Source organism: Cebus imitator, unplaced genomic scaffold (genome assembly GCF_001604975.1).
Source record: "Cebus imitator isolate Cc_AM_T3 unplaced genomic scaffold, Cebus_imitator-1.0 Scaffold64, whole genome shotgun sequence".
NCBI classification, from domain to species: Eukaryota; Metazoa; Chordata; class Mammalia; order Primates; family Cebidae; genus Cebus; species Cebus imitator.
In genome coordinates, this window is record NW_016107379.1 from 2,305,879 (window position 1) to 2,318,979 (window position 13,101).

General features: G+C 38.3%; 1 long non-coding RNA gene across 1 annotated transcript; it reads left to right on the forward strand.

The window, feature by feature from the left end:
• The first annotated feature begins 257 nt into the window (after positions 1-257).
• Positions 258-7,059, forward strand: LOC108305519. The gene is made up of 3 exons (XR_001825768.1): positions 258-268; positions 6,424-6,428; positions 6,828-7,059. It is a non-coding gene; the product is annotated as an uncharacterized LOC108305519 (long non-coding RNA).
• Positions 7,060-13,101: the final 6,042 nt, after the last annotated feature.

Consider the following 13,101-nt stretch of genomic DNA (forward strand, 5'->3'; position numbering starts at 1 on the left):
AGATCATGTGAGATCAGTATTTCAAGACCAGGCTGACCAATATGGTGAAACCCCATCTCTACTAAAAATACAAAACTAAGCTGGGCATGGTGTCTGGCACCTGTAATCACAGCTACTCAGGAGGCTGAGGAAGGAGAATCACTTGAACTCAGGAGGCGGAGGTTGCAGTGAGCCACGATCACGCCACTGCACTCCAGCCTGGGTGACAGAGAGAGACTCCATCTCAAAAAAAATAAATAAATATCCAGCAGATAGGCCTCAGAACCAGGTTAGGACAGCCACTCGATGACAGACCCAGCCAACATAAGGACACGCGCTGGGCACAATAAAAACAATATCAGTTGTTGAAACAAAGGTCCACCAAGAAAATCCAAAAGAAGAGTGGAGGAGGGTTCTCAGCACACGGGTAAAAATAGGAGCTATAAATAAAGGGAAAAGAAGAGTGACATTATAACATTTGTCCAGGGTAAAAGCAGAGACTTCATGACCCAGCTCAGAAGTCAAGGCAGGGTCCTGGCCCTTCGGAAAACGCTTGGCAAGAACAAGGCAATTTAAGAGGCACCAGAGCTGTCAACCAGAGCAGGTAGCAATGCACACAGGAAGTAGACAGGATGAGGCACGGGGAATAGAACTGGAGCCCAGTAGTCACTGGAACTTGAAACCTGGGCTTAGAGTCAGGCAATCTGGCTGAAGCCCAGAGGTGTAGCCAAATCCCAGGTTTAGGAAAATAATTCATGCTAAGTAGAGAGTAAGGAACCTAAGACTGTGATGTCCGGCCTCCATGAAAACTGGCTTTGAACCTGGGTCAAGATGAGCTCAGTAGGCAAGAGGCTTCTGGTACCAGCTGTGAAACACCAGAAATGGTAAAGTAGAGGAAGTGATGATGGGAAGGGGTTAAGTCAACCAGTAGTTCAACTTTAAAATGTGGTCAAGTAAAGATGCATATGAGGCTCCCCTACCACTTTCCTAGTCCACTTACTACCAATCAAGGTCCTTCCTATCTTGGAAATATCCAAGCACCCAAAGGTTTACTGGGTCAGGATTTGCCAAGAAAAAATGCATTAGCCTGATTACACTGTGAAATCTTTTAGAGAAGCTCTATGTTAGCGACTAATAGATGTTGCCAAAGAATATCCTGTGAAAAATATTAACATATCAGAGATGAATCCATTTCAAAAAGCAGTTACTCCTCAAAACTAGCACACAAAAATTATAAGAAGCAATATAATTTGTTATATCTAATAATATGGTTCGCCTGTGTCCTCACCCAAATCTCATCCTGAATTGTAGCTCCCATAATTGCCACATGTTGTGGGAGGGACCCAGTGGGAGACAACTGAATCACAGGCAGTATCCCCCATACTGTAGTGAATAAGTCTCATAAGATCTGATGGTTTTATAAGCGGTTTCCTCTTTCCATTGCTCTCTTTCTCTCTTTGCCTGCCACCATGTAAGATGTGCCTTTTTCCTTCCACCATGACTGTAAGGCCCCCCCAGCCACGTGGAACTGTGAGTCCCCTAAACCTCTTTCCTTTACTATCACCTAGTCTTGGATATGTCTTTATTAGCAGTGTGAGAACAGATTAATACATCTAGACTTAAACAATTTGGGTAAAACATTTGCAAACCTGAATCATGAGTTTGTACTTTAAAAACTCAGCCTACCTAGTGGGTGCAGTGACTCATGCCTGTAATCCCAGCACTTTGGGAGGCTGAAGCAGGCCAATCACCTGAAGTCAGGAGTTTGAGATCAGCCTAGCCAACATGGTAAAAATCCCGTCTCTATCAAAAATACAAAAAATTAGCCAGGCATGGCTGTGCATGTCTGTAATCCCCACTACTTGGGAGGCTGAGGCAGGAGAATGGCTTGAACCCAGGAGGTAGAAGCTGCAGTGAGCCGAGATTGCACCATTGCACCCCAGCCTGGGCAAAAAGAGCGAAACCCCATCTCAAAAAAAAAAAAAAACAAAACAAAAAACTCAGCTTACAATCCTTCCCAAGGCCAACCAATGTCCTCTGTTTCAACAGCGCAACCTTATACATCATGCCAAGCAATTTCTTAATATTTTTATTGTGATCTTTTTATATGACAGGCCAAAGTTGAAGATGTCTTTTAAAGTTGGATGGCCTTCATTTTCAAAGAAGGGAACATATTGAATTTACAAAAATATGCTTTACTTTATCATAGGGAAATCACCAACCTTAAATGGTATGTCACTGTGATACAAAAGAGTGGGAGGTAGTATGCAGAAATGAACATATTTGCATAAGACTTCTGAGATTATGGTAATTTTAAATTTTTTCAAAAAATTTTTTTCAAATTTTCCTTTAATGCTGTTATGTCATCTTTCCAAGAACATATATATTCAAATGCCCTTTTTTTCTTGACTCAGTATGAATTAGAAAATTGACCTGATCTAGCCTATGATGAACTACACCATGTGATACCAACCCCATAACTTAATTGCAAGTGTTACTTGGACACCTTTGCTGTTATTTTAGGCTCTTGTTACTTATCCACCACTAAGCAGTTCTTCTGACTTTGTTGTCTAAATGCTCCCCTAAAGTACTTTAAAATTAAAATGCTTTTTTAGAGCAAAATTCCTGGAAATTGTATAACATCCCCACACACACACTTCTTATGACACTGATTCTAAAAGTCACAGAAGGTGCTATGAGGGATCCCTCTGGGACTGCAGAAGGGACCTTTACCTTACCATCACATCTGAGAGTCTAACAGCAATACTATTATTTTCTTTTAAAGGAACAATTTACCTTATGGTCAGAGAAATATAAACTTCTGCTTGATTAATACAGCAGTCCTCAGAGCTTTCTCCTTCTAGCATGAAGTTTAGGCTGCCGGCTAAACATGTAAGCTTAAATTCTAGAATCCCACATAAAAATGTCCATATGTTCTTTCAAAAATGAAAATCTTTCCAATCAAAAACTGATTTTGGCAGTATCTGCACTTGTAATTGGCAAACAGTAAAATGACTTCAGTAAAAGTTGCTTTCTAATTTTTAACATGCAACCAAGGATCTTAGGCAAGCATGTCTGTTATAGGTTAAATTGTCTCTCCCAAAAAGATACGTTGAAATTCTTAACCCTGGTCCCTGTGAATGTGACCTTATTTGGAAACAGGGCCTTTGCAGATGTATTCAAGGTAAGATGAGGTCATTAGTGTGAACCCTAACCCAATATGACTGTTTTCCTTATAAAGTGAGGAAATGTCATATGAAGAGAGACACACAGGAAGCTTGCCATGTGACGAAAGAGGCAGAGATTAAAGCGCTGTAGCTGCAAACCAAAGACAGGAAGGATTATTTGCAAGCCACCCAGAAGCCAGGAAGAGGCAAGTAAGGCTTCTCCTCCACGTTTCTGAGGGAGCAGGACACTGCTGACACCTTGATTTCAGGACATCTGGCTTCCAGAACTATGACACAATAAATTTCTGTTGTTTTTGAGCCACACAGTTTGTGCTACTTTGTTTCAGCAACCTTTGGAAACTAATAGAGTATTTCTACTTCTTCACGCCATTTTTCTCATCTAGGTGAGATTTTTGGTCCACTTTTCCTTGAAAGGGTCTTGTTCGTTCAACTACTACAGTTGGAGTGCTAAAGAAAGAACCTCATATAATACATGCAATTGAGGGGTTTAGTATTTAATATGTATAACAAATTGTCCCTGTTGCTAGGATTGCCAGATTAAAAACAGGATGCTTCATTAAATTTTAATTTCACATAAACAATGAACAATATTATAGTACAAGTATGCCCCAAATCATGCATAGGGCAGACTTATATTAAAAATTATTCATTGTTCATCTGAAATTCAAATTTAACTGGGTGTCCCACATTTTATTTGTTAAATCTGGCAGCCCTACATACTACTTCATGGACGGAAGGCCTGATTCTGGAACATTCACTTACTTGCCATTTGTTTCCAGTCCTTGAGACAACAAGACAAGCTACCACATTTTGAATGCTACACAGCCCACCTTTCCTCTTCAGATTCAAGTTCCTCCAGTTTAATTTGTGGACACTGTTAACAATTATAGATGGATGATGATTGCTACAATGAGTTTGCTTTGGATAAGCACCATGACATCCATGTAGCTTTTATAAAATGCTACACAATCAATAAAAAGAAATTAGAACCATCAATTCTAGGTGTAAAGATGTAATCAGCTTGCAGGGGCAATTTTAATTCCTTATTTCAATGTTGTGGCCAGCATTAGAATATAAAATGAGCATGAAAGGAATTTTTAAGCTTTTAAACATCGCTAAATTAATTATTTTTTACAAAAATATAATCTATCCCTCCATGGATAATGCCGTTATTATGAGACTTCGTAATCTGCTACTTAAATCTGATTTCTTATTCTCCCCAGACCACTGCTCCTTCATCTGTAAAATGAATGAGGTAGAAGACACAATTCCAGGGCACCTGTCAGGATTCTGGAGTTCGCCACAGGCTTAGTCCGCCTTCTTCTCTATTTCCTTTTGTCTCCCCTCAGAGGCCACCCCACTTCCCAGCAAAGTTCCTCTTCCCCTGGGTGGGAGAAGGCCTTTTCAAGCATAACGGAAACCACAGAAGAAACTTATTAAATTTGACTGTGCACATCAAAAGACTCCATGAATAAAATTAGAAGGCAAATGACAAACTGGAAAAAAATACCTGCTTCGTAAAATATAGAAAATTATTAACATGCCAAAACAATTTGGACAAAGGACATAATTTACATACACACACACACACACACACACACACACCAAAGAGAGAAACAATAAGCATGAAAATGTTTCATCTATTGGTAATTAAAGAAACATAAATTAAAGAAAGCACCATTTGCCTATCAAATTGACAACATTCTTTTAAGAAAACAATTCAGTGTTAGAAAAGTGTACTCTTATACACTGCTGTTGTGTAAGGTGATATACTCATTTTAGAAACCAATCTCACAATTCATATCAAAGCTCTTAAAATCTACAAATGTTTTGATTCATCGATTACACTTCCAGGAATTATGTTTAAAGATTCAGCTAAGACCTCATTTGCTATATCATTGGTGACAGCAATAATTTGGAAACAACCTGAATTTATGATTCAATGAATTGTAATACAACCATATGGTAGAATACTATGCAGCTATTTAAAAAGTATATGATACAATGAGATACTATCTAACACCAGGCAGAATGGCTATTATTAAAAAGAAAAAATAACAGATGTTGATGAGGTTGTGGAGAAAAAGGAATGCTTATACACTGTTGGTGGCAGTGTAAATTAGTTCAGCCACTGTGGAAAACAATGTGGCAATTCCTCACAGACCTAAAGACAGAATACCATTCAACCCAGCAATTCCATTACTGGGTATATACCCAAAGGAATATAAATCATTCTATTATAAAGACACATACAGGCATAGGTTCACTGCAGCACTATTACAGTAGCAAAGACTTGGAATCAACCTAAATGTCCATCAATAACAGACTGGATAAAGAAATGTGGTACATATACACCATGGAATACTATGCAGCCATAAAAAATAATGAAACTGTGTCTTTTGCAGAGACACAGATGGAGCTGGAGGCCATTATCCTTAGCAAACTAACACAGGAACAGAAAACCAAAGATTGCATCTTCTTATAAGTGAGAGCTAAATGATGAGAACTCATGGACACACAGAGAGGAACAACACACAGTGGGCTTTTCAGAGGGTGAAGGGTGGGAGAAGGAGAAGATCAGGAAAAATAACTAATGGATTCTAGGCTTAATACCTGAGTGATGAAATAATCTGTACAACAGACTACCATGACACAACTTTAACAGAAACCACAAACATGCACTTGTACCCTTGAAAACTTTTTTTAAAAAGCATGTGATAGAAGAATACTTAATGACATGAAATATTTTCATAGTATATTAGATTTTAAAGAGCTCACCAACAGTATGATTCCATTGTTCTAAAAGAAAATATCTATACATAACATATAACTCTAGATAAAAGAATATAGCAATATACAAAATAATCATGATAAACAGTTAAGTATTTCTAGGCAGTGGGATTATGAGCTTTTCCCCCTACTTTCCAAGTTTTCCATAAGTATCTACTGCTTTTTATGTTAAGAAAAAAAATAACAAATACTATATTTCTTAATTCATTTATCTTAAAACCTGCTCTTTGTTGGGCTGCAGTTGGTTAATCTAATAAACCATGACTATTAATATACTGGTTGGTAAAAATAACGCTTTAACCTAGTGAACTACTTTTAAATGCTTCATTGCAAAAAGCAGAAATCCAAGTTTGAACTAGATTAAGCCAAAAGAGGAATTATAAAAAGTAAAGTCATATAAGAATATGGGTTCTTAACAATAAATAATGTCACTGGGGTCACAGGGAATGAAAGTTTCCAAAAGAAGAACAAGTTCCAGAAAAGAGAAGGCTAGCTAGGAAAGATATATTAGATACCCACCGCACCAGTTACAGCAAAGGTTTCATTAGCAGGCGCTGAATGGTTTCTTTCGCAAACTTCCAGTCTTAGACGGGTTCCCAAACAGACTCTGAGGTGGAGAGTTGAGTGTTTTCAGGAGCACTCTGCTCTCCACCTCACTTGTAAGGAGGTTAATAAGCTGCTTCACCTGTAAGGAGTTGAGTACGGCAGGCGGGGTTAAAGGGAAGAGCTGACAGCAAAGCAGTTGCAGCTGAGATACCAGCCCATCTACAGGGAGCTCTGGGTTGGGATGGCCCTGCAGAAGCTGCTCCAAACTGAAGCAAGCAGGTAGACGTAAATGTTTAAGTTTAGTTGTTCCGGATCTGAATTCAGCTAAACTTAATAAACATTTATAGAACTCTCCACTTCAAATACACAAAATATACACTCTTATCAGTACCACATCACACCTGCTCTAAAAGTGAAGTAAATCATTCCTTAATAATTATATAGCATTTCACAGGTTTAAATGAAATATTGGTTGGCTGCTTGTTTGTTATTTTCTTCCCTCATTTCTTCCTGTCTCTATTATTAAGCACAATTATTGGCATAAAAGAGGTTTTCAATACCCATTTTTAGACTGCATTCTAGCCTGGGCAATAAAGCAATACTCCTGTTCTCACTCCCTCTTCCTCTTCCTTCCTCTCCTTCATTCTTTTTTTTCTTTCTTTTTCTTTAAAAAAAAAAAAAAAGGAAAATGTACGGTAAAAATGCAATATAATCATCTTATACAGACCCCATCATTTGTGCAGTCTGTCATTGATCAAAATGTCATTACGTAGCATATGACTATATTATGTAAATTTAGAGAAGAGCAAAATAAGAGATAGGGAATCTTTTTGAATGGTGTAAAACTTGAGAGATTCTCTACATTGTTAGGTTGTGGGAAAGAAGCATAAAGTAACAGCCATATTGATTCATTTGTTTATTCATTTATTCACTCAACAACCGAGAAATATCCTGTCCTTCTATTCTTTGTCTTCCTTCTGTTACAAGGAGATATGTGCCTTGCTGCTACTAGGATCAATCTTTCACTGTGAACTATAATAATCCTAGACAAAGTTTTCTTCATTGACTTTACACCTGTGATTCTCACTCTTTCCTATTTCATTAAAAAAAAAGCAGGTAGACATTTGTACAGCCACATCAGCCAAAAGGAGGCATAAGCTTGGGTGAGGCAGTAACCTGTGTCCGAGGTAAATTGCAGTGAAGGACACAGCTGTGAGCCTGGGAGCCAGGGGAGTGCCATCCCTGAGGAGGGAATCAGGCTGGGGCGCCACAGTGTGTCAATATAGTAGAGCACAGCTGATCTCACTCCCACCTCCTTTCCAAAAGCATAGTAATGAGAAATTTAAAATATTTCAAACGGATAGCAGTGCTGAAAAATAAAATAAGTTCATTTGTGACCCAGAAAAGAAATCTGAAGACAAGTAACAGTGGAAAACAAAGACCTACCTACTGGGCTTGGAGATCAAAAACAGGCAATGCTGTCTACAGCCATGAGGCCAGGAAGGAATATGTGTGGAACCAGGAGATGGTGGAGGCTCCTAGCACCGCCATACCCATTGGTAAAATATGAATAGAAGACTTAGCCACTTGATTCATTCAGGAAAAGTAAAGGCGCACATGCAATAGAAATAGGAGTTTGGATCACCCACCAGGTTAAAAAAAAAAAAAATCACAACCTGCTGCCTGAGGGCAAAGGGAACACAGAATAAATGGTAGAAAAAAAGGATTATAAATACCAACTCTATTCTTCTGGCCAGTTGCATAAATGAGGACTGTAGTAGCAATATATTATATATTTTCTTCTTTACTTCTTAATCTATACATTTTTTGATCCACTTTTTCCCCATTTTATATAAGGTATGTTGTGTGATTAACTTTATAATACAGTCTTTGAGATATAGGATATCAAGCTGGGATTCTAACCAAATTAAAACAGGTATGATCACCACTCAGAATCAATGATGAGCATGTATCCTGAACCAAGGAGGATGATGAATGCAGCTCCGCAAGCTGGATCTAAAGGGGTTGGGCGGAGGCAACCAACATCCCCCAGAGGTGGCGGCATTGACTGATAGGATGCTACATTTCACTGTTCTGGGGAGAAAATGTGTTTCCATTGGACCCACAGTCAACTGTGAAACCTTAGACAGGGACATGTGATTGTTGTGGAAAACATAAATATGGGTAAAAGTGTGTAAATAAATGCTAAACACCTAACATTTCATCAAATTGATAAACCACAATTTACCCTTACAATGTGAAACTGTACAATATGGTCCCCATATTTTTAGGTTGCAATTTAAGTTCTTTTTAGTACTTGCCATTACAAATTATGTAGTGATAACACTTTCCATTTTTGGCACTTTTTAATAGATTCCTAGAATTGAGATCCAAGGACTAGTTTCTAATCTTCTCAGCCTTCCTCTCTGCAGATGAGTTCTCTTTTTCTTTTTGGCAGAGTAGCCAATGAAATGTTCATAACAGCACTGTTTACAATAGCAAAGACCTGGAACCAACCCAAATGCCCATCAACGATAGACTGAACAAGGAAAATGTGGTACATATATACCATGGAATACTATGCAGCCATAAAAAACGATGAGTTCATGTCCTTTGTGGATGAATCTGGAAACCATCATTCTCAGCAAACTGACACAAGAACAGAAAATCAAACACCACATATTCTCACTCATAGGTGGGTGTTGAACAATGAGAACACATGGACACAGGGAGGGGAGCATCACACACTGGGGTCTGTTGGGGGAAACAAGGGAGGGACAGTGGGGGGGATGGGGAGATAGGGGAGGGATAACATGAGGAGAAATGCCAGATGTAGGTGACGGGGGGATGAAGGCAGCAAACCACATTACCATGTGTGTACCTATGCAACAATCCTGCATGATCTGCACATGTACCCCAGAACCTAAAGTACAATTTAAAAAAAAAAAAAAAAGAAAGGACCCAGGGTCAGGAAACCATCCGATAATGGCACTCTAGCGCCTCCATCTCAACACTTGTTCATTGGCGACTTCCCCAACTCTCCATGCTAAAATCTTCATACTCAAAAGAGGGAAGGAGAGAAGGAAGGAACTTCTGCCCACAGGGGCTATTACTCTTAATCACTCATTCAACAAACTTTTATGGGAAACTATTGAACATCACGCTAACAGTGTTTCTTTCCCACAAAATAAAACTTTAGCTTTCTCCTAGAAAGTATACAAGATTTCACAATATACCTTCTGTGTATTAACATCAGTCCTCTATCTTCTTTTTTTTTTTTTTTGCCTCTTTTTTCACCTATTCCAAATTTCTTTAACCATACTGCATTGTGGCATACCTTGAATTCTTTCTAAGACAAAAAGGTGAAAAAGTAAATTAAAAGTATACCTGTATACTGGGCACAGTGGCTCATACCTATATCCCAGCTACTCAGGACATGGGAGGCTGAGGAGAGATGATCACTTGAGCCCGGAGTTCAAGGCTGAAGTGAACTGTGATTGCGCCACTTCACTCCAGCCTAAGCAACAGAGTGAGACACTGTCTCTTTAAAAATGAAATAAAATAAGAGAGAATATTTGTATACCTATGACCACATTAAGGTAGTACCAAACTTAGGGTCATTTAAGCAACAAAGACATCTAATTATTTCAAGTACGATGAAATCTGAAGGCACGTAGTTCAAGAATTGGTCCAGCAACTTGTGATGTCATCCAGGACCTAGGCACTTTCCATCTTCTGGCTCTGACCTGTTCACCATATTGGTTTTCACCCTTTGGTTGATTGTCTCACAGAAGTAAGATCACTGCAACAACTCCAAATATCATGTCCTCACACCACAGGGCACAGAACAGGAAGAGAAAAAAAATGCCCTCCTCATACAAATCTAACACGGAGAAAGATCTTCTCCCAAAACACCCTGGAAGAATTATTTTTACATCTCATTAGTCAAAATGGAGTCATATAAATACGATTCACTGTTGAGAAAAGGGGAATCTGTCATTTTCAGCTTCACTTAAGAGGTGTGTTTTCCAGAATGGAAGAGGTAGTAGAAAATGTTTACTGAGTAGACAATCAAGGATCTGTTATGGATACAGGATAGATGGATGGGGTTGGGAGTGAGTAGATGGGTGAATATATACATACATACATACCTATATATATTTATCTATATATAATATAGATAAAGTCTTTTTCTAAAACTGTAAAGCACACATTTCTACCTTCAAGATTACTATCAACTATGTATCACATGGCTTATAATATTCACAGACATTCTGCCTCACCCACTCCCTTCTCTCTCACACACAGGAAGCCTCAAACTTCCTGCAATATCTTTCCTAATATTTTTATTTCAACATTGTCAGTGATGCAATACCTAATTGTTCTTTGTTGGGTATGGTTGACACGCCCCAGACATATTTACAAAATCTTGTTCCTCAGTGATACACCCTTTGTTAAATAACTACCAAACTTGTCTGGAAGTCTAATGAGTCACAGTGAATAAGTTGCTATATGTAATTGAGTAAGAAAAAAATTCAATAAGAACCTTAATAGTTAAACAGAATTATAAAATACCTATTTATTAAAATATAATACTCTACCATCTGCTAACCACTTTCATATTCATTCTCCTATTTAATCTCCACAATGACCCTGTTCAGTTAGCATCACTATTAGCATTTTATAGATGAAGAAATAACTGATTATTAAAATTAAGTGACCTTGGCCAGTCACAAATAATAAAGGACAGATCAGGACTTTAACCTACTGTCCAGAGACATTATACCAATTACTTTTTGGTTCTACATCAAGTAGGAAAGAATCCAGTAATTTCTCATAGTTTGCTGTATGCCTGCATTTTTAAGAATTACCAGACTTTAGGCAGATCACTTAAAGTCTCTGTGGTCCTTAGTATTTTGTTCTGTAAAATTAGGGATGTAAACAGGTGAAAGTTACCAGCCACTAAGAAAGCAATCAGAAGACAAGGATCATCAGCAAATCTCTGAGCCTTACCTGAACAATGTTGGAACAATTACCACTGCCACAATTCCTCTTCTTCCAACCATTACACCTCATTCATACATTCAATCAGAACATATTTATGAAGCACCTGCTGTGAGCAAATAATTTTCAGGGGAAAAGATAAAGCAACAGGAATAGAGTTTTTCCCTTATGCCTAAGACTTCACTGCCAATAACTTCACCCCTGCCCAGATTATCACAATTTCATGGAGAGATTAAAAGCAGTAGATTTCTGAGCTTTCTTCATGTCCTAAAAGGCCATGAATCTATGGCTTCAAACATGATAAATCAAGTTAAGAGAGTGATTACAGGAAAGGGAGACCTGTAGAGAGAGAGGTAATCAGGGAAAGGGAGAGACCAAAGCCAGAAGTAACAGCTCACTGTTTCCCATTAACACTTCTTCGATTACACAGAGAATTTGAACAGGGTCCAGGTAGAGCCAGCACTTTCACAGACCCAAAAGTGGCCCCATCCTGTCAGCCACAAGTCCCCACTGGCCCACTGTGTCTTGCTCACTAGATTAATTCCAGAGCCTTATGGTCTGGCCACAGCTTGGGTTATGGGACCTGCTGAGGACCTTGGGTACAGCCCTGCACCATGCCTTTGAAATTCCAGATTTCCCAGTGGCAAAGATGGGTGGTGATGGATGTTTATGACTCCAAAGGGCCACTGTAAAGATTAATGACTTGTGTTTTGCAAAGTGTTTTTAAATCCCCAGATGAGAGCTGCTCATACAGCTGGCTTCTGCATGATTAGCATTTGCTTGCTTTCAATTGGTTATTCCTGCCATATTTCAAGACCCAAAAAAAGACCCAGATTAAAGGCAATGCCCAGGAGCCTACTGATGGCTTTTAGATTGTACTTCCCCAGAGGCTGACAAGCTGACAGAGATAGAACACTCCTATTCAGCACCACATTTTAGGAGACACATTGCATCTTTACTTTTCAGATGTGGGATCAAGAGCATAAAAGTCACATTTGAACTAACATCTGATGTCTCCCTTGATACCATGCAGCAGACTGCCCACCACACTGTTAGATTTTTGGAACATTTCCAGGCTAATAGCAAAATGATTTCTTATGGGACCATCAGAGGGGAAAAGACTGTGTAGAGATTTATCTTCCTATTTAGAAAAATAATTAGTAAATAAGTTTGAGTGATAATCACAGAAAATCCAAACTGGTTTAAAATATGTGGCTTCTAATGATGTGTAAATTGATTAGAAACTATATTTAGAATTGATTATCCTTAAAAAAAAAAAAAAAAAAAAAAAAAAAAAAAAAAAAAAAAAAAAAAAAAAAAAAAAAAAAAAAAAAAAAAACACTAGAACAAAGCCTAGTTTGAGAATTCTATATTGTTGTCTACTTCAAGACTGACTTTTTTGATAGGTCAGTAATTCGAGTGACTTACACTTTAAAAGCCCAAAATAAATTACAGATTTGATGCAGTGACTCACACCTGTAAACCCAAAACTTTGGGAGGCTCAGGCAGGAGGATCCCTTGAGTCTAAGAGTTTGAGACCAGCCTGGGCAACACAGTGAAACTCAACCTCTACAAAAAAAAGTTTAAAATTAGC